The sequence below is a fragment of the Chiloscyllium plagiosum genome, chromosome 30 (genome assembly GCF_004010195.1).
Source record: "Chiloscyllium plagiosum isolate BGI_BamShark_2017 chromosome 30, ASM401019v2, whole genome shotgun sequence".
NCBI classification, from domain to species: Eukaryota; Metazoa; Chordata; class Chondrichthyes; order Orectolobiformes; family Hemiscylliidae; genus Chiloscyllium; species Chiloscyllium plagiosum.
The window spans coordinates 22132754-22154245 of record NC_057739.1 but is presented as its reverse complement, the minus strand read 5'-3'; the positions used below and the strand labels follow the sequence as shown (position 1 = coordinate 22154245).

The 21492-nt window shown below is 40.8% G+C and overlaps 1 long non-coding RNA gene across 1 annotated transcript in view; it reads right to left on the bottom strand.

The window, feature by feature from the left end:
- The window catches only part of LOC122564799, a 61662-nt gene that overhangs the window by 9049 nt on the left and 31121 nt on the right, over nucleotides 1–21492 (bottom strand). The gene's annotated exons all lie outside the window — the stretch shown is intronic.

Sequence of the window (21492 nt, the reverse complement as noted above, 5' to 3'; positions counted from 1 at the left end):
GTCAGGTACTTGGCATGCAACCCGAGTATTTGAAATTCATCAGTCCTCTGAACAAGAAGGCTGGACAATGGATTTGCTAAAATGATCACAATTAATTTTTAGATTGACAATCGAGCTCATCAAAATGGACCACATGACTTTTGGAAATTATCAGTTTACAACGCTGTGGAGTGACCTGAAACATGCAAAAATGGGTGGCTTTCGGGTCAAGTCAGGTGATAATATTTTAAACATCTCCAACACAGCCACTTTCAAGATGAACAGAGGTGAGGCAAAGGGCTTGTGGCCAATCTGGTTCTGGGAGATAGGTTTAAATATTGTCATGAGGTTGGCAGCCTCTGAACAGACCCACTCTGTGGGTTTTACAGAGGCCAACTAGGTTTCTCTGTCATCAGGCAAGGATATGAGATTCAGGAAGAAGCTGCATGTATTTACTGAATTGCCAATGGGTCAAGAAGAACTGAAATATTTCCTTCAGCCCTCCCTACCTCTACCAGTAGTACTGACCCAACCCTTATACAAAGTTCCTTGAGATGGGGGATTGGGCGCCCTTTAGGAAAGAACTTATTTTTTAAGATTATGTGTGAAGACAGACCTAAAAGCAAGAGGTACCTCCATTTGGGATTGGATTGTGATCTTCTGACCTCATTGCATGTGCATGCTCCAGTAAAATGCCAAATGTATGGGTTGGCAGGAAGGAGGTTCCGCCACCTGATGGGCTCCAACTTCTGGGCATCAAGGTGACGAGACAACAATTTACTTACTGCAACCCAGAAGAATCACTAAACTCTGCTCATCAATCTACCCTCTCTGGAGATGTCAGTGACTAAGCCGACGTTGCCTCCTTTCGAGAGACTCTTCCTGACGGATATCGAGGAGGGAATGGAAGCTCCTTTCCCCAGGGATGGCAACATGAGGCCAGTCTGAATGAGGAAGGTGTGGAAATCAATAACCATGAGTAGCTCAAAAACTGGCTCCAGTACCATTGGAAAATGCAAGCTGTGCTGTACTCTACTGCTGTCTACTGCAGAGGATCATCATGTACAAGTTTGGCTGTGACACACTGCCATCAGATGTTTTGAGCAATTAATATCTGTCACTTCATAGCAGCTACCAATGTGGCACCACAATGATACTGTCTCTCACGCCTCTTCCAGGATTCACAAGTCAAATATAAAAGGAGCTACAACACAACACTGCTCATGTAAAATCAGCTCACTGACCTTTCTTCACAACCAAGAGAGCACACACCTAAAACAAAACAAAGGATGCTGGAAATCTGAAGCTATAAGACTGATTGCTAGAAAAACACAACAGGTCTGGCTGCTTCGGTGGAGACAAAGCAGAGTTAATGCTTCATGGATAGACAATGGCCTGGTGGTACTATCGCTAGACTGTTAATCCAGAGACCCAGGGCATGTTCTGGGGACCCATGTTCAAATCCCGCCATAGCAGAGGGTGGAATTTGAATTCAACAGAAATCTGGAATTAAGAATCTAACGATGATCGTGAATCCATTGCCGATTGTTGGGAAAACCCACCTGGTTCACTAATGTCCTTCTCTGAAATGCCATCCTTACCTGGTCTGGCCTACATGTGACTCCAGACCCACAGCAACGTGGTTGACTCTTTACCGCCCTCTGGGCAATAAATGCTGGTCTATCCAGTGTTGTCCTCATCCCTGTAACTCTTTATCAGAACTGATAGCAGCTCGGAAAATGCGGTAGTCCTGCTGAAGGCAGGAGTGGATGAAGAGGTGAGCCAGTAGTTGGAGATGAACCCATTCCCTTTGGGTTCACTCCCAACACCTCCCCACACCCCTACAGCACCTTCCCCTGCAATCACAGAAGGTGTAATCCTGCCTCTTTACTTCCTCCCTCCTCACTGTACAAGGCCCAAGACGCGCCTTCATGAGGAAGCAACGATTTACCTGCACTTCATTCAATCTAGTCTGTTGTTTTCACTGGTCTCATCCACACTAGGGAGATGAATTGCAGACTGGGTGACCACTTTGCAGAACACCAATGTTCTGTTCGTAAAAATGACCCCAGGCTTCCAGTTGCTTGCTACTTCAACACATCACAGTGTTCCCTGGCCAGCATTTCGGTCTCAGGTCTGCTGCAGCGCTCCAGTGAAGCTCAATGCAAGCTCAAAAAGCAGCATTTTAAGTTTCTCAATGAGTAAGGAAAATGGGAGGAAGTTAGGAGAATGGAGTTGAGAAACAGACCAGCCATATTGAATGGCAATGCAGATTCGATGGGCCAAATGGCTTAATTCTGCTCCTATATCTTATGGTCTTTCACTTGGGAACCCTGCAGCCTCTAGGACTCATGTCTAATCAGTTTAGAGTCTGATTATGTCCTTTTACCTTTGTTATCCACCCCCTCACATACCCTGATCATGTCATTAAGTAGGTTGCTTTTAGCAGAGCCAACCCATTCTCACCCACTCTCAGCTCCACCATCACATTAGATTGGTTGCTTTCAGCACAGCCTACACATTCTCTCCTACTCTCAGCTCTCGTTATCACTTAGTCGACTTCTCTCAAGTCCTGGCCTACTATCAATAATCCCCTTGTCTGCCCACCCCTTTCATATCTCTCTCTCTGGACTCTGTCTCCATCTAGCCATTCACCTCCTCCCAAACCACTGCCTCCTCCACCACGGTACACGCCCCCACCTCGTTTTCAACATAATTACGACCTTTTCCTAGCTGTTATCAGTTCTGATAAAAAGTCACCAGACTTGAAATGTTAACTCTGCTTTCTTCCCACAGATGCTGCCAGACCTGCTAAATTTTCCAGCAATTTCTATTTGAAAGATACACATTCAACAGCTTTTCACCAAAGGTTTGCTTGGGGCAAGGGCATAATTACAAAGATGGGTTTGGGATGAATCTCTCACATGTGTCTCAGTCGCATCTTATAATGATTTATTGGTTTTTATCAATTCCACTTCTTTGATAACAGTGAACCATTTTCCAACCAGAACATGTTAACCCCTGACTTCCTGTGTACCACTAGTATCACACACAGACAATCATATCTCTGGGGGTTGACACTTCTATCTGTATTTATCAATACAGACATGGTGCTCTTGTACTCATGATGATGTCTTTTAATGCTTCTCTCCTGATCCAGGAGCATTTGAACATGCACAGACACAATGGGGCAGGATGCCTGACATAGGCTCCCGTCTCTCTTCAAGAAGGAGGCTGCTGAGCTGGCCAGAGAACAAGGGAACCAGACTAAGGTGAATGGTAGATTAGATATCACCAGCCATTGGGTGACAACGTCTCTACACAGCCAGACCCAGCTGCATATCAAATGCCAGCATCTTAATGCAACATTTTTCAATGATGGAGACTCACAACATCAACTCATGTCTATGCTTATATGTGCACCCTCCTAAACCAGGATAAAAAAAGAGGAAAGCTCAATTCCATCAGACACATCTTAAACAGCCTCTCAAACTGAGAGATAATCATGAGTTTCAGTGAGACCCTGTCAAGGCCTTCCTCCCCATCCCCATCAGCACAGAGACACTCACCTCGGACGGTCATCCATGTAGAGTTGATCGAACTGGTGAGCACCAATTCTGGTGAGCACATCCTACCATGGGCCTGTAGCTAGAGGAGGAAGCAACAGCCGAGGTCTTTGATACTCAAAGTACCTGGTAAAGAATAGGCCCCTGCTGAGCCAAGTACAGATGAATAGCTAATGGAGATGCATAGACCATCAGAGGAATGTCTAACAAGTGTCCCAGAGAGCATGACTAGACCAGAGCAAAGATCAGAAGGGCCTGTTTAAGTTCCATGTTATAGCTCAGGTACATGAGATCATGGTGCCTCCATGGGCTAGCTGGTCCAACAGAACAGTCAGTACTTGCCAACTATACACAGGATTCTTCACTCTATCACTTGAGCCAGGAATGTATTCTTCCACTTTCACTAGGTGCGAAGAGGCTGAGGACATTAGGTGTCCCACTCCCCTCCAGGGATGAGGGAGGTATTAGTGCACACCAACAGGGAAGAGGGGCTACAGCCAGGTACCCATGGATTGCCCTCTCAGGACACTGAAAGAGGTGGCCTGCTACACCACCTCTACCAGACAACCAAATGTTTCCATCAGGGCAGACCTCTAGGTCTCAGCCCAACAAAGTCATTGAAGACAAGCCGGCAAAGGCCATCAACCAGCTGTGGTTACTGAGGTAGCGCCATGATGTAGAAATAAGAAATAAAGATTAAACCACATTCAAGTCACTTTGATTGCATGGGTGTCAACCATTTGTACTACCTGACACTGGACACAGATATAGCACTTTGTGTGACAGTGCTGTGGTCTCTTTCAGATTGTTAAGGTTTCTGACTATTTTTTATTCTATTCAGACTACATTGAGGTACACTGACCACTGTAGATGCTCACATGTACACCATGTGGAGCAATGCAAAGAGAACTGAGGCTGTCATTTGCTGCTGCCCTTTAGGAGGCAAATTAGCAAGGTTTAGCCCCTCTACATCTCAGTAATAGATTAATGCCCCTTGTAAACTGAGGTTTGAGTTTTATTAGCACAGATCCCATATAATCCCCCATCACTCCATAGTGATCTATTGGCCAGGAACTGAACGGGGTCGGGGGTGGGGGGGAGGGGCAGTAATTGGTGGCCAGAGAACAAATTAACTTAAAATTAACGGCAAACTATCTGAATATTTCAAAGGTATAAATCAAGCAGCCTCTGGAGGGAAGGAATAATTGTATTACAGTTCTGATTGCTCCCATATGTTAATGTAATGTCACTCACTATCAAATCTAGCCACTATCAGATTCTCTCTGCCTTATCAGCATCCTCTCACTACTGCCCTGGTTTCTTCAGTATTCTCATCATCAATGTTGGCTCCCTCAGCATCTCTGCCAGACTTCCCTTGTTCCTCATCTGAGCAGGCAGCTAGCTAGTCCATCTTCCCCTCTTCTGAGTTCTCATCCTGACATCGAGCTATTTTGTGCAGAAATCAGGACATCTGGTCCCTTCAGAAGTGCTCCTTCTGAATTTTTGCTTTTGTACAATCCACCCCTTGCTCCTCACCCCCACCTCCCAGTTGGATGACCTTAAACCCCTGTCTCTATGGAGTTAGTGATCAGATCCCTCCCTCTCCACCAGATCCATCTGCTTCTGGGGCATATGTGGACACCTTCAGGCTCAGCTGACTTAAAGGTAAGGAACCTTTTAGGAATAATGGATACTGCTTTGGTAAACTCCACAACATGAGGGTAAATCTGAATGTTCTGTCTTAGCCTACCTCACCCCACCCTCCTGCTTACGAAACCTGCCCATGTTAATATTCAGGTATATCATGGTGAATGAAGTATGCCCTATTACAGCAATATGTCACTCCAGTGACAGAGGTAGATTAATCAACATATTAAATCAACAGAACTGAAACATTAAAACTAAATATATTATATTTATGTATTTTGGAACCTCTTGTACATCTGCCACTTTCTCTCCTTACTTTGTTAAGTAAAAATTCCTGCTACTTTTAACCCCCAAAATAATCCACCTATTTTTCTAACCTGAACCTGATCAATAATTAACCTTTAAATCTTACATTTGCCTTTTCCTCCCTCACTTTTGATTTTGGAGGCAGAGTCTTTATTATTAAAACTATAAAGGCAAGTTAACTGTGAACTGAAAGCTGTGACATTGAAGATTGACTTAATCATATCATGAAAGCAGGCAAAGTCAATCTCTGGAATGTTTTTATAGGCTGCGCTGACAGGAATATTCATTGGCAGCTCCACAACCTCATGGCGCCTGAATGAATAAATATGTTCACTGTATTGGCACTGGAAGGGTTCACCTTGATTCAAAAGTACCCATCTTCAAATAGGTCCCTTGTAGGTTTGTGTAATATTTAGTCGCCTTGTTTAAGCTGCTTTGATGCACTAAATATAGATGGAGAGATGGTTTGCTGCACTTTATAAAACAACCATTCACTCAGATAATGTCATCAACTGTCAAAGCAACACATAGACGAAGCCAAGTACTAACAGGAGTATAAAGCTGAATTAACCCAAGTGTGTGATCATGCGCAAAATGCTGGAACTGAGATAAAAGCATTAGATCCAACAAGCCCACTCCTTTCCCAGTCTAAAATGGATGATATCAGTCAGGTCTTCCCACTGCAAGGTACTCTTGCTAAAACTTGAATGAATCCAACAAATTTAATCATTTGGTAAACCATTCAATCCATAATCTTAAAATTTTTGGAGTCCCAACAGATGCTGAAAATTTGGAACCGAAAATGATGGAAAGACTCAACAGCTCTGGCAGCATCTGAACTTGAAAGTAAAGGAAAAGGTAAAGTTGCTTTGGTCACAGAGAGTCATAGGGCTGCTCTCTCATTAAAGGAAGATGACTGGTAACAGTTTAACCTTAGGGACACCACGCCTCAGGCGAGGGGAGAGGTTGAGAAGGCAGGGCCTTCATGGTGTTTGAAAAGTTACTTGAAAGAATTTGACAAGCATCAATCCATTTTGAATCTACGAATTCAAACACTGCATTCCATTTTCAACCTTTCATTGTTCAGGCAAAAATTTCATATATTTGTTGACACTTGCATAGTTTATAATTCTACCCTTAAATTTTCTGATCACTTTCCAAGCTAAATAACCAGTCTGCCTCACCTTTAAATGTACGTATTTTGTTTCTCTTAAGATTTGCATCATTTCCGTTCACTTGCTTCTTTTCATTTTCTCCAGTCTATTTCTGGATGGATTTTTTTTAAACTATCTTTCCAAGTAGGACACAATGTGTGTCACATTATGTAAGAATTGTTACAGTGAATGGACCTGTCATTCACTTGGAGTATTCTATTAACCTCTGCCCAGCTCAATCCTACAGTATAATCACCTGGCAACTCTCGGGTGTAAGGAATATAAAATTCCCATTATTGCTGCAAGTTCCTTATGCTGGAATATATCTTTTCCAGCACCACTCTAATCTAGACCCTCCTTCAGAACTGGGCAGCTATGTGAAAAAACATCTATCTCTTCCAGATTGAGATCATGAACAATGGGAGAGGTAGACCATTGCAGTGATGATCATAAACCGAGCTAAGGTATGAAAATAGAAAAACGTGTATAAAATGAAAATTATTGGTCCATCTAGAGGCAATAATATGTGGCTCTTTGTTATTATATCTTAAAAATTAGACAAATAACTGAGAGCTTTTCACGTATTGCTGTTAGAAAGCAGCGTATGGAGAGAACTTGTCATCAATACTATTATATTAGTTTTTGTGGGCTAAGACACAAACTTATACTTGGATCACCCTGTTTGCACTACAGATGGCCAGCATGACAATTCTTTTTGCTGTATAACATCTCCCCCTGCTGTATTTATATACGGCTTTGCTGTGACCACACCATTTACAGTCTTGGGGCAGGATGTGAGGTCAGCACCCTGACATTGGGGTCAAATTTGGATCTTGACCTCAGTGCATCAGGGGTGCTGTCACCTGGCAGTGGTTGGTTCTCAATGGTCTGACAGCCTATTAAGGGCCTCAAAACTGGTGGGTCAACAGGACGTCTACTAGCAGGGGGTGAACTTGCAAGTGGGGGAGAGGGAGGGAGTCTTCATCTCAAGATGCCACCTCAGCAACTTTAAAAACTTCTGAATTAAAAGAAATGGCCACGTCAACAAGAGGATGGTCTACAGAGTTATTAAAAAATAGCTGCCCTTAATTGGGTTTTTGTTCATCTTAAGTAGGTATCTGCTACTTGTAGGGTAATAGTCAGGGCAGGAAGATACCAATAAACTAAAGTGTTAGCCAGTGTTGTGAAATTAAACAATCAACCAAGCTTCATTTTGCCTTCATAGTTGGGTGGTGGAGGTGAAGTTTGCAGCCTTGGTCTCTAAGCTTAAATAAGAATTTTCTTACCTTAGGAAACTTCAGAATATAAATTCAATAGACCACTTCTCCATGTGTAGAGATTGAATAAAATGGAGCTTTATTCACTGGAATTTAAAAATATGACAAGTTATTGAAACATTTGAGAGTTTGAGAGGGCTTCATCGAATAGTTGTCACGAAGCTGTTTCAAGTGGCTGAAGTGTCAAAAAGTAGGCACCATGTCTCTGATAAGGGGTTGGCCATTTAGGATTGAAATTGAAAAGGAATTTGTGATTCAGACGTTTTGAATCTTTGAAATTCTCTATCCATAAAGATATGAATGTGGAGTCAATACTTATATTTGAGTTTGAGAGCAACATGTTTTTGGTCGCTAAGGGATCAAGCGATAAGTGTTAGCTGGGATGCAGAAGTTCAGCAATGATCTTACTGAATGGTGGAGCTGGCTCCAGAGACCTTATGACTTATTGCAACTCCTTTTCCTATGTCCTTATGTTCGCATTGTACGCAAAAGCAAAATGTAAAAAAACAAAATACATCTTAAACTCAAATGAAACAGAGATGCCTTGATGAGCATATATACATGAAAGGAATTATTGTTAGTGTCTCTGGTATTTCACCATTAGTCTAGTCAGGATAAACCATCAATAATTTTCTACCCAGCGAGTAATTCAATCAATCTTTAATTGAAGGTTTTAAACTAGGCAGTAATTTTCTGCCTTACATACTAATGTGCTCATTTGTTTCTCTTGCATCTTTGAATAGGACACTGTAGATCTAAACTTGGCTAGGACTCCAGTACATCATTTAGGTTCACACTTAAGGGTAATATTGAGAAATGCTTCATTCTCAGGGATACCACGCTTCATGAGATATTAGATTGAGACTCCAACCCTAACTCTATTGAAGTCTGCATGTTCTGACAGACATTAAAGATAAAACAGCAAAATTTAAAATGACCTGACAATTTACTTTGTGTCCTGACCTGCATTATCCACTGTAATGACCCATTCAGTTAAACTAAAAAGTGAAATTTGATTTAAATTCTGGACACATACATGGAATTCCTGCCTTTGATGAATTTCCCTTTTCCCTAACTTGAGTACATTTAATTTGCATCCTTCTCAGCTCTTGTTTAAACATTTCTTATTCCCGATGTACAGTTGTTGTTGTATTTTCCATCTATCAGTATTTTTGATCATAGAATCACTTTTCTGTGGAAGCAGGCTCTTTGGCCCATCAGATCCACACTGTCCCTCCAAACACCATCCCATTCAGACCCACCCTGCCACTCCATCCCCCTGCCCCTGAATATTCCATGGCAATTCCACGCAGCCTGTGCTACCCTGGACACTATGGGCAATTTAGTATGGCCAATCCTGCACACCTCTGGACTGTGGGAGGAAACCGAACCACCCAGAGGAAACCCACGCAACAAGGGGAGAATGTGCAAACTCCAAACAGACAGTAATCTGAGGGTGGAATCAAACTCAGGTCCCTGATGCTGTGAGGCAGCAGTGCTAATCACTGAGCCACAATGCCATTCTAATTCCCTAACATTGATTTCTCGATTTTAAGATTGAACTTAATTGTGGCAATAGCTTCTCAACATGTAACATATCCCCTGTAGAAATGTATATCCCTGTAGGTTTCTGATTTGTTGCACTTTGTTAGCCAGAATCAGGATGAATAATGTTTCCATCCTATTCTGAACAGTGTTATGATCCCAGGTGATATTATTACCAGGCAAGGTCAATCCCAGATAGAAACCTGGCTTGACAGAACATATTTTATTTTGCTTTGGTTTTAACGAAGTGATCTTTCACTGAAATGCAGCAACAATGCTACAGATCTTACTTCACCGATAAAACAGAAATCTGTTACCAAAAGAAATGAAGATAAAAATCAAATAATCCAAACTATCTACATATGATACAAATTTAAAGATTGTAAAATACATAGCAAAGCACGCTCTCATTAATTTCAAACTTACTTTTTTGAATAGAAAAAGCATATAGCTTTTGTACAATATCCAAATCACACCTCTCATTCTGAATCCAAAGTGCTACCCAAATAATACTCATACCAACGTTTCTGTATCTAACAACTCAATAGGTTTAAGTCATTTGTAACTTTTAAGCTGGAACAGCTGATAGCTTCCAGCTCCTACCTGGAACTATCACAACTGCTTAAATGCATGCTTCTTTAAGTAATCTCTTCAGTGTTTTATCCTAACACGTGCTTTAAGACCAACTCTAGAGTGAACCACTTTCCTTCCCTTCTCAAGAACTCTTTTCTACACTGCTATCTCATTCCAAGGACTTCACAACACCACCCCACACAAAGTCAAAACTGAAATTAAAAGCTTTCTTCCCTTAGCTATAGATGTTCTCATTACAGTTAAAAAGACCAATCTCCAGCACACTCCAGCAAGTCTTCAGACACCGTTATTTACCAGGCTGAGGTTGCAAAACAATATAAATAAACAAAAATCCATTAGCACTGCACACACCCATTCACTGAGCCAGATCTTAAAAACTGTTTTTAAAATAATTCACCATTCATTTCAGACTGCAGAAATGCTGACAAGTTAATTACTGACTTCAGGCACACAGAAAATCTGCCAGTTACTAACTCAAAAACCATAAACTCAAACTCACAACAAATAATATTAAAAATTATACCTACAAATCCCACAGTTTACCGAACAACAGCAATATAATCACTGAGGAATCAATCCTAACAATAAGTGCCTGTCATACATTTTGTACTGGCATTTTCTCCTTTTTAGCTTTATAGACATTTACAATATTTATGGTGAGCAATTGCAAACCTTACCACAGAACAGTTCATTCTGCAACTGCTGTTTTGTAAAATTATATTCAGGTACAACTGTTTCCTGGATATGTAACAGGATCTTTTCGATGTTCCCAGCCATTTTGTTCTTCTGTATGAAAATGCACAATTCCCAGTAGCCTCAAGAATTTCTTATTCTCCCTGCACAGACCAAATGAAAAAGAAAATGCTGTGTTTGGATTATTATTAACTCAAATGAATTAAAATCTTCAAATGGCCTTTGCAAATAAATATGTCAACACTGCTATGCTCAGCAATACAGAATTAGAATCTGGAAAATCCTTTATCAGTGCTCATTTAATTGATCAAATGTGGGACTCAAGCAGATGCAGACAAACAGTTCCAACATAAGACTGGAAAGAAAAGCAAAATCAGTTGAAATTGCTGCTGCTGATCATTATCCAGTTGTTCAAACTGGGTAAGGTGCATATGTAGGTGTGGGTTCAAGGATTATGTTAGAACATTAGAGTTGTTTGTGAGCCCTCACTATCCAAGACTATTTGAGAAAATAGTACTGGGAAAATATTGGCAAAAGAATACTAAAATATAAAAGACCATCAAAGCACTACGTATTGCAAGGAGAAGTAACTATTATTACAGTATGGTAACGGAGGGAGTACTGTGACGACAGTGTCAAGGAAAAGAAAACTGTTTGAGTTAGAACTTTTCTGTCATTTATTATTTATTCTTTTTTGGTTCAGCTGACTGATCTGAAAATTAAAGTTCTAAACTAGAGTAAGGCCAATTTTGACAGTATTAGATAACAACTTTCAAAAGTTGACTGGGAGAGGCTATTCGCAGGTAAAGGGAAGGCTGACAAGTGGGAGACCTTCAAAAATGAGATAACAACAGTCCAGAGGCAGTATGTTCCTGTTAGTGTGAAGAGCAAGGCTGGTTGGTCTAGGGAAATGCTGGATGACGAGAGAAACTGAGGCTTTGGTCAAGAAAAAGAAGGAGGCATATGGCAGGTACGAACAGCTGGGATCGAGTGAATCCTTGAGGGACATAAGGACAGTAGGAGTATACTCAAGAAGGAAATCAGGAGGGTGAAAAGGGACATGAGATAGCTTTGGCAAATATGGTTAAGGAGAATGCAAAGCGATTCTACAAATACATTAAAGGCAAAAGAGTAACAAGGGAGAGAATAAGGCCCCTTAAAGATCAGCAAGGCTGTCTATGTGTGGAATTGCAGGACAGGGGTGAGATACTAAATGGTATTTCACATCATTATTTACTGTGCAGAAGGAAGCTAAAGAAATAAATATCTTGAAAAGGGTCTGTATGACAGAGGGGGAGGTTCTGAACATCTTGAAGTGCATAAAGGTGGATAAATTCCTAGGACCTGGTTAGGTATATCCCAGAACTCTATGGGAAACTAAGGAAATGATTGCTGGGCCCCTTGCTGGGATATTTGTATCATCGATAACCACAGGCAAGGTGGTTAATGTGATGCCATTATTTAAGAAAGGCGGTAAGGAAAAGCCAGGGAACTGCAGACCGGTGAGTGTCTGTGGTGTCAGTGATGGCTAAGTTATTGGAAGGGATTTCAAGGGACAGATATACATGTATTTGGAAAGGCAAGGACTGATTAGGGATAGTCAACACGGCTTTGTGCATGGGAAATTGCGTATCACTAGCTTGATTGAGTTTATTGAAGAAGTGACAAGACAGATTCATGAAGACAGAGTGGTGGATATTGTTTATATGAACTTCAGTAAGGCATTCGGCAAGGTTGCACACGGTAGAATGGTTAGCAAGGTGAGATTACATGGAATCCAAGGGGGGCTGGCAAGTTGGTTACAAAATTGGCTCGAAGGTTGGAGATAGAAAGTGGTGGTGGAGGGCTGTTTTTCAGAATGCAGACCAGTGACCAGTAGGGGCTGCATGAATAGGTACTGGGTCTACGGCTTTTGTAATTTATATGAATGATTTGGATGTGAATATAGGAGGAATGGTTAGTAAGTTTGCAGACGTCACCAAAATTGGTGGTGTAGTGGACAGTGAAGAAGGTTATCTCAGAGTACAATAGGACCTTGATCAGGTGAGCCAATAGGCTGAGGAGTGGCAGATGGACTTTAATTGAGATAAATGTGAGGTGCTACTTTTCAGTAAGGCAAATCAAGGCAGAACTTATACTTAATGATAGGGGTCTGGGGAATGTTGCCAAACAAAGAAACTTTGGGGTGCAGGTTCACAGTTCCTTGAAGGTGGAGTCACAGGTAGAGAGAGTAGTGAAGAAAACATTTGGTACGCTTGCCTTTATTGGTCAATGCATTGAGTATAGGAGTTGGGATGTCATGTTGTGGCTGTAAAGGACAATGGTTCGGCCACTTGTGAAATAGTGTGTTCAATTCTGATCTCCTGCCGTAGGAAAGACATTGTTAAACTTGAAAAGTTCAGAAAAGATTTCCAAGGATGTTGCCAGGGTTGGAGGGTTTGAACTATTGGGAGCAGCTGAACAGGCTGGGACTATTTTCCTTGGAGCGTCTGAGGCTGAGGGGTGACATTATTGAGGGGAATGAATAGTGTGAATAGCTAAGGTCTTTTTCCCAGGGCAGGGGAGTCCAAAACTAGAGGACATAGATTTAATATGAGAGGGGAAGTATTTAAAAGGGACCTAAGGGATAACATTTTCACTCAAAAGGTGGTGTGTGTATGGAATGAGCTGCTAATGGAAGTGGTGGTGCACATGAGATTAGACTAACTAGTCTGCATGGACGAGTTGGGCTGAAGGGTCTGTTTTCCTACTGTAAAACCCAATGATTCTATGACTCAGCTGGCAGTTAAATGAGTCAAAATGAATGAGCATGAGCAATGGATTTTAAGGGGAGCTAGTATCAAAAGTTCTCAGGGCTAAAAAAAAAAGGAGAGGATAACATCTGAAAGAATAACTCAGACAATAATATGAGAGTCTGAGCAATTTGACATTTTAGAGAGGTCTATCTCTTGGCCTTCATGCAGTGTCTATGTTAGAACATTGCTTACGTCTGGTTTAAAAAATAACTCACTTCCTGGCAAGCAACTCCCACAACACAGGTCATTTTAGTTTGCTTTTCAATGCTTATAATATTACCGAGTTTGCTGCCTGAGTGAGGTGTGACACAACTAGCCTTTACAGGATATTTATATTGAGGATTCCACACAGACAACATCATGGAAAGAAATCTCACTGACAATTTGTTCCATCAGTAAGCTTCAGATTTATATTTATTCTCCCTATTTCTGATGGTTATTTTTTTTTGAGAACACTTAATTACCTGCTAAAAGAAATCTCAAATTACATTGATGTCTAATAAATAGTGTTGTTACGTCACAGGCTGTGATTTCCTCTGTGTAGTCTGGGCATGCCTCTAGACACCATAATTACAGGAAGTATCTTCAACTAATGCAAAAGAATGCAACGTCACTTTAACTTTGTCACACTGTCGGATGTCTGCGGCAGTTCAAAATCAAAGCCCAAGCAATTGCCGGATGTGAGCGTATCAGTTAATATCTAAATGTGGAAGTGAGTGGAAATAGCATCCCACTGAACATGACTGTCAGTGTGCATCCATGTTCATGTAAAATTTGAAAAGCAGTGCTAAAACAGCATTGTTTTTAATATTGTAGATTTAGTATGCTGTTACCTATGAAAAGTAAAATTAAATTTTCAAAACCAATAGGTCAATAGTAGCAAAACAATTTGAGCATTTGTGTAAAGAGAATAAGGATGAGGGATCCCTTTCAGGAGTACGTAGAGGGAGCTATCATTACCATATTCTCCTATTCTGCAGACACACATTATCCTTGGCATTCCACTGACATAAAACTTAATGTAGAATATACTTGAGTCATATGAAGTAATGGATACTTTTTTTGTGGTAATCAGCACACTGTGACTGGTCAAAACTACTAATAGTGCAGAGTGCACTGCCAATGAGTTGTGCTGCATAGTTATGTACCAGGAGTTTCTATCTACAGTCCCCTTTGCTGGTGAAGTATCATTGGAAGCTGTAGTGAAATTCTCATTACAGAAACCTCACTTGGTTATCATTTACAAGATTGCATAGTTCAGCACCTTTATATCTGTCACAACTCTATAAAGCTTTATAATACAGGGCAACGTTGATTATCCGAACGATACGGGCAGGGGGTAGTTTGTTCGGATAATCGAATGTTCGGATAATTGAATGTTCAGATGACACAATTTGCCCAGACACCTGGACCTTGAAATCTTGCTCGGACAATCCAAAATTCATGATCAGATAACTGAGGTTGCACTGTATAGTAAAATATTTCCTCGGAGTCATATAGGCAGAATATTCAGCTTTTTCAGCATGCAAATATATTCTAGTCATGATGATAGTTTCACGTGCTCATAATCTCTGTTCTTAACGTTAGCCTATTTTCCAGAATCAGGCACTTGCATATTGGAGATGGTTTTGATCATTGAGATTACTTGGGGACGAGCATGTGGTTATGGCAAATATCAAAAACTAACCCAGATCAATGCTGTTGGCTGAATGAAGATTTTCTTTATGAAGCACCTCAGTTTATGCAGTTGTCCAATCATCTGCTCTCTCTCTTTAGATCCCTCTCTGCTATGATAACAATGTTGCATACCAGGAATGAACAAACACTGCTTAGGCCATATTTTGATGGATATTTTGTGACAAAAATCATATAACTAGTGAGGTCATTACAGACCCAATGGAATGGCTGAAAAATTTGTGTCAAATTCTGCTGTGACAGAAAAGTTAGTCCACCCTTAGCTGTAAAGACCATCAAGTTCTTGTTAAGTAAGAATTCGACAATTTTTAGGAGGTAAGACTATAAGAAATAAAAGCAGCAGGAAGCCATTCAGCCCATCAAACCTATACCACTATTCAATAAGATCATGGCTGATCTGTCCAAGACTCGAAACGTCAGCTCTTTTCTCTCCTTACAGATGCTGCCAGACCTGCTGAGATTTTCCAGCATTTTCTCTTTTGGTTTTCAGATTCCAGCATCCACAGTAATTTGCTTTTTTTTTTAACTTCTGCTCCTATGTTTCACAGTTTTATGGTTATGAACTTGAGAAACTGATGGTGAGTCACTTCACCAACAACTTCATGAGCCACTGCAGTCCATGTGATGTAGGTATACCCAGACATTTAAACAAAAACAGGGTTATTTTGGGCATTTTTGGTAAATTTTTGCAAAGCGCAGATGTCTGAGGTTAGAACAACACTAAGGTTGTTTTTGATTTTTTTTTTGTGTTTCATTTTTGTTAACAAACTTTCCCTTTCAATGACCTGACAACTTAGTCAAACAAGAAAAGCTCTCTTTCAATTCAAACTAACCTGTTAGCCAATTGCGTTCAAGGTTTCAATCATTTGGTTTGACTGTGTACATTTAAACCATCCAGTCAGAAAATCAAAATTGTTACAGAATGAAATGTGCACATTTAATAAACTGTTGTGATACTGTGGAATTCACTTATGGGCCAGGTGCATACCAGCAGATGCTTGCCAGCTGTACGACTGAGTGGGTGTGAGGACAGAGATAAGTTAAAAGTCAATAGTTTTGTGTGGGCAATGGGCTTTCAATGCATTCTCCTCAATGGCTGTCAAAAATAAGGACATCTAACTTCTCCTGTTGGTGGAGTCAAATTTAAACTTTACCCAGTAACACAAAATCCTGCAATAAATCCTCTGTGTGTGCCACAGAGAACAATCATTTTCTAGAGTCACCGAGCCAGTACAGTCTGCGGCTCATAGTGGGAGGACAGATTTATCTTGGCTAGATCTGGGTATCAATTTGATCATTTAATGTTGAAAAATTATCACTGCTACATTTTTCGATCTGTAATTAGGTGAATATTTATAAAGGTTTTCTACGTATCATCGAATGACCTTTCAATGCTCCAAATGTTAACCAGAACCAATGAGCCATCAGGTTCTGACCATTCCTGATCACTGGAGAAATTCCAGTCCCAACATTCTTCCTTGAACAAAGAGCTTTTATGGTGGACGTCAAATTAGGCAATTACATCATTTTCAGATGACTAAAAATAACCATACTGAATAGTTTCTTTTAATATTCCTAACTGCAAAACAATAAATTACCCCATCTGTTCAGAACTTGCAGCAACTTGAGTAAAAACACTCATAGCAACTTTCAACTGCCAAGCTTTAAACAACTCTACTTTATTCTTTCTGCAAAACATATTTATTTTTTGCTTTGTGCTATTTGAAGCATATTTTTCTGTTTCCTTCTTGTGTTTTTTTTTCTAAATCTTCAAAGTTATTGAATTCAAGATGAAAGATTGAGAAAAAAGTTGATGTCAGCACTCCAGAAAAGTGAACAATATTCCACCACATTTCAGACTTTATGCCTAATGGTGGGTGGAAAGACTCAGAAGGTGACTACTCACTCGTGACTAGCCACAGCATTTATGTCTGTTTAATTTCTGAATATAGTGGAGGGGATTGGGGCATTCAGGGATATTAATATCATTGAATATCATGGGAAAGTGATAAAATATCGCTTGTTGGAGGTGGTCGTTATCTCTTTTGTGTGGTGCAAATTTATAGCTTTGAATCTGAATGTTGTCTTGTTCCATGCCAGACAAAATTATTTCATTATTTGAGGAATTATGCATGGAAGTGAACACTGTGCAATCATTAGAGAACATCTGAATTTTCTGAAAACAGGCTACACCTTCATTGAATGTACCAGGAACCAGTATAACAGGGATATAAGTCAGGGGTACATTAGTCAGGACTTAAGATGATTCATAGTTTGCTCTCTGTTGGAGAGAATAACTGACTTGATGTTTTTCATTGCCTAAGAACCAAACCAATCAATAACCATTGTTCATTGTCATTAAATCAAGAGTTCCCAATGCATAATATTTTAACACGTTCAAAATAAGTGGTGGAACATCAGCCTCTGAACCAGGTCAGTTGAAAACAAAGCTGTGTATTTGACTCTCCAGCATGACACTAATTGAGTCAAGTCAAGGTTAAAATATTCAAGGTCAAGATTCCTGATGAAGGGCTCTTGCCCAAAACGTCGATTCTATTGCTTCTTGGATGCTGCCTGACCTGCTGTGCTTTGCCAGCACCACACTCTTGAGTCTGATCTCTAGCATCTGCAGTCTTCATTTTCTCCAAGGTTAAAATATGGCTATTTAATATATAACTCCCTCCTGTTTTGCATTCAGTACATCTTTAACACACCACTGTAAAAATGTAATTAAACTTACAGTTGGGTCCTCAGAAGATTTTCAGTTACAAAAGTGAAAAGATTCCAAACCGCTTGACATTTTGGCATTAATGTTTAATAAAGTGTTAAACGTCAATGTGTGTTAGAAAGGTCAACTCACTAAAATTAGTATCTTGCTTTTTTGAGAAAATGACCAATTTAATAGACTTTAATGCATTTCATTTTAAAAAAGTGTTAGGGTGTTATCCTTCATCCTTGACAAAGAGAATGTAAATAGAAAGATTGTGTTTTCTTTTTATGTGACTCTTTGCATTCTTGTTCACTCAGATGCCATGCCACTCACACACATTGAATTGCTAAAAATAACCAAGTATGTCATGTGCAGTTTTCATTTGCATGTGACATTTGTCACTGAGCACAGAAAAATAAAACAATGCACCATTGCTGAACAGGTTTTTGTGCAATGTGCTAATTCATAAGGTTTAGGGGATTGGGGGATAAGGTGGGAGGCTGGGTCTGGATGGGATGCCTTTCAGAGGGTCTGTGCAGATGCGATGGGCCAAATGGCCTCTTTCTGCACTGTCAGAATTCTAAGATTCTTCGGTGTCTGGAATTAATGGTCATTCAATTTTAGTTTATCTGTAAAATTGACTTGGAAGGAACCAAATTAAATGGCACAGATAAAATCACTAATCAAATGCTGGGAATTATTGCCCAAAAGACAGCAATGCCAACCAATATTTCCTCTGAAACGTCACAGACAGAGGTACATGGTGGATCTTACACAGGTTCTTACCACCCGCTTTTGTACATTCAGATTGTTCAAATCAACTGGGACATCATAGAATTTGGGATTTGAACAGTTTTTAAACTGGCTCTGATCCAAGAACCCATGGCAATCAGAGTGTTGTTTACTACATCACAAAGGAATGTTACTCTTTAGCATTATATTAAAAAAAACACCTTCCCTTAACATGGAACCACAACACAGACACAACACATCACTCTATTGTTTCAAAACACTTGAACATTCTTGCCAAATATAATGATGCATAACAGAGCATGGATTGTCAGGTAATGAACAGAGCATTTTGATCCTTTGAGGTCAGACTTTTAATGGTTCCTCTCCTCTCCACTTCTTGCCCCGTAACGTTGGTGAAGCACCTTGGTATGTTTCCTGTAGTGATTGGGACCAGGTGGACCTCATTGACTATGAGGTTCTTGTTAATCTAGGCCAGTCAGAAATTGGCTGACAAATGTAACTGGGAGAAGAGGTGGGCACCACCGGGCATGGAGTGCTTTGTTTCCCCCATCAACTCTATTTTGATTTAACCCCTACTCTCCCCTTCACTTTTTCAATCACTTAGGCATTGTCCTTAAGTGATGCACTGCTTGTCACTGGCCACTCGGGTGTTTTTCCTTCCTGGTGGTGGAATACGAATAAAGTTTTCTGCACTCGATAATTCTTGACTGTGTCCAACACCTAAATGCACACAAAAAAACCCCAAGTGATTTAGAATCTCCTCAGAGAGAAAAAAAAATATAAAAAGAGGATTAGAATCTCCTTAGTTCAGGAATTGACTCCAAGCTAGCTGGCACAACGAAATTAAGGGTGACTCAGTGACGGGATACCGGCCTCTATGCAGTTAATCCATGTGGCCAAAGTCAGAGCTCGCGCAATGTCGGGTTGTGGTGCAGTGGGTTTGTTTGAGGTAGCAGGCTTTCTGAGAGCTGCTCCTTCGCCAGGTGAAGGTCACCTGCTGGGGGTGCAGCACTCTGGGAGCTTTTGGTTTTGGGTGGACCTGTTGCACTGTAGCCTCGTGTTGTGTGACTTCTGACAATATTCAAAGTGACAACACATTAGCCAGTGACATTGTGGCGGATTTTGTTTTTACTTCAGTGGGGAGCTGGGTCTTGGGCCAGTTGGCCACAGCCAGTAAAACAAAAAAGAGGAGAGAAAAATATATAGCCAAGAGATGAGAATCTTCTCAGCGGAGGACTGACTCCAAGCTGGCTGGCCACAGCCAGTGTACGGTGCACTAGTAAATAAAGGTGACTTGATGACAGGACACAGGCCGCTGTGCAGTTATTTCAGTGGCAATGGGAGAAAACAGGATGTGCCTGACCATCATTCGCTTGCAACTGTTATCTTAAAATTGGGGCAAACATTTCTGTCATCATACCTCTGTTTGAGAAGCTTGATTCATTTGACACATCTGTCAAAGACTGAGCCCAGCATGTGCAAAGAATGTGATATGTTTTTTGGGCAAATAACTTGGGGCAGAAAAGCAACAGGTATTCCTTCTGACTGTGTGTGGACTCATAGCATTTTCAGTTATAATGGGTTAACTCTTTCTGAGGCACCAGGCACTAAAATCTTCCAAGAATTGACAGATTTGGTAAAGGAATATTACGATCCCAAACCTCCTCTAAACCTGAGATGCTGTTAGTTTTATTCAGCTGTTAGAGAACCAGGGAATCCATATTGGGGTTTTGACAAGCTATTGTAGTTGCTGTCTTGATACTGCAAAGACCTAACTTGAGTAGGAAAACTTGTAGGCCAGTACCCAGGAAAGTGCTCAACCTGGACAGTTCCCCTACATGTGGTTTGGAACAATTAAGTTGTATACTGGAACCCAAATTGGAACCAATTAAAATTAATGTTTGATTAAATGGCCACCCAGTTTCTATGGAGGTCGATAATGGTGCAGCTGTATCAGTGCTTCCATAATCTGTCTTTAATATGATTTGCTTGGGTCTCGAACCTTCAAGCTTGTGCAAGACCTCAGCCAGATTGAGAACATACACTGGGGAACCATTGCAGTTTGAGGGCATGACCTCGGTTCTGCAGTTGGTGCAGTTACCACTGATAGCAGTGAAAGGCTTAGGCCCAATCCTATTGGGGTGGAATTCATTGAGAAAGATTCACTTGGACTGGCTCAACATTAGTTGATTAGAAAATGGCTGCCTCAGTGAAGTCCTAGTGGAAACCTAGTGAAAAAGAGGGGTATTTCAGGAAGAACTTGGGACTATCAAAGAGGCCTTGATCAGGAAGCAATTCTGAGATTTTACAAGGCCCACCTAGTGCCATTTGCCTTTCTGGCAAACGTAGAGGTGGAAATCAGGAGGCTGGAGAGTGAAGGATTCATCAAACAGTTTGCGGAATGGGTAGCACCAGTGGTACAGATTGTGAAGCCTGATGGCTCAGTTCACCTTTGTGGGGATGTTAAACAAATGGTAAACCGCTTCTTGCAGCTGGATAAATACCCAATCCCTCACAAGGATTTATACACAAAGTTGGCGGGCGGGCTGTTCTTTATGAAGCTGGACATGAGCCACACCTATCTACTAGTGCAACGGGATGAGGAGTCCCACAAGTGCGCTATAGTTAATACCCATAAAGGTTTGTACCAATATACAAGGCTGCTATTTTAGGTATCATCAGCCTGCACCCTTTTCCAGTGGAACATGGGAACATTTTACAAGGGCTACCCCAGGTTGCCATTTATCTGGATGTGCTAATAACAGGGAAGACCAATAA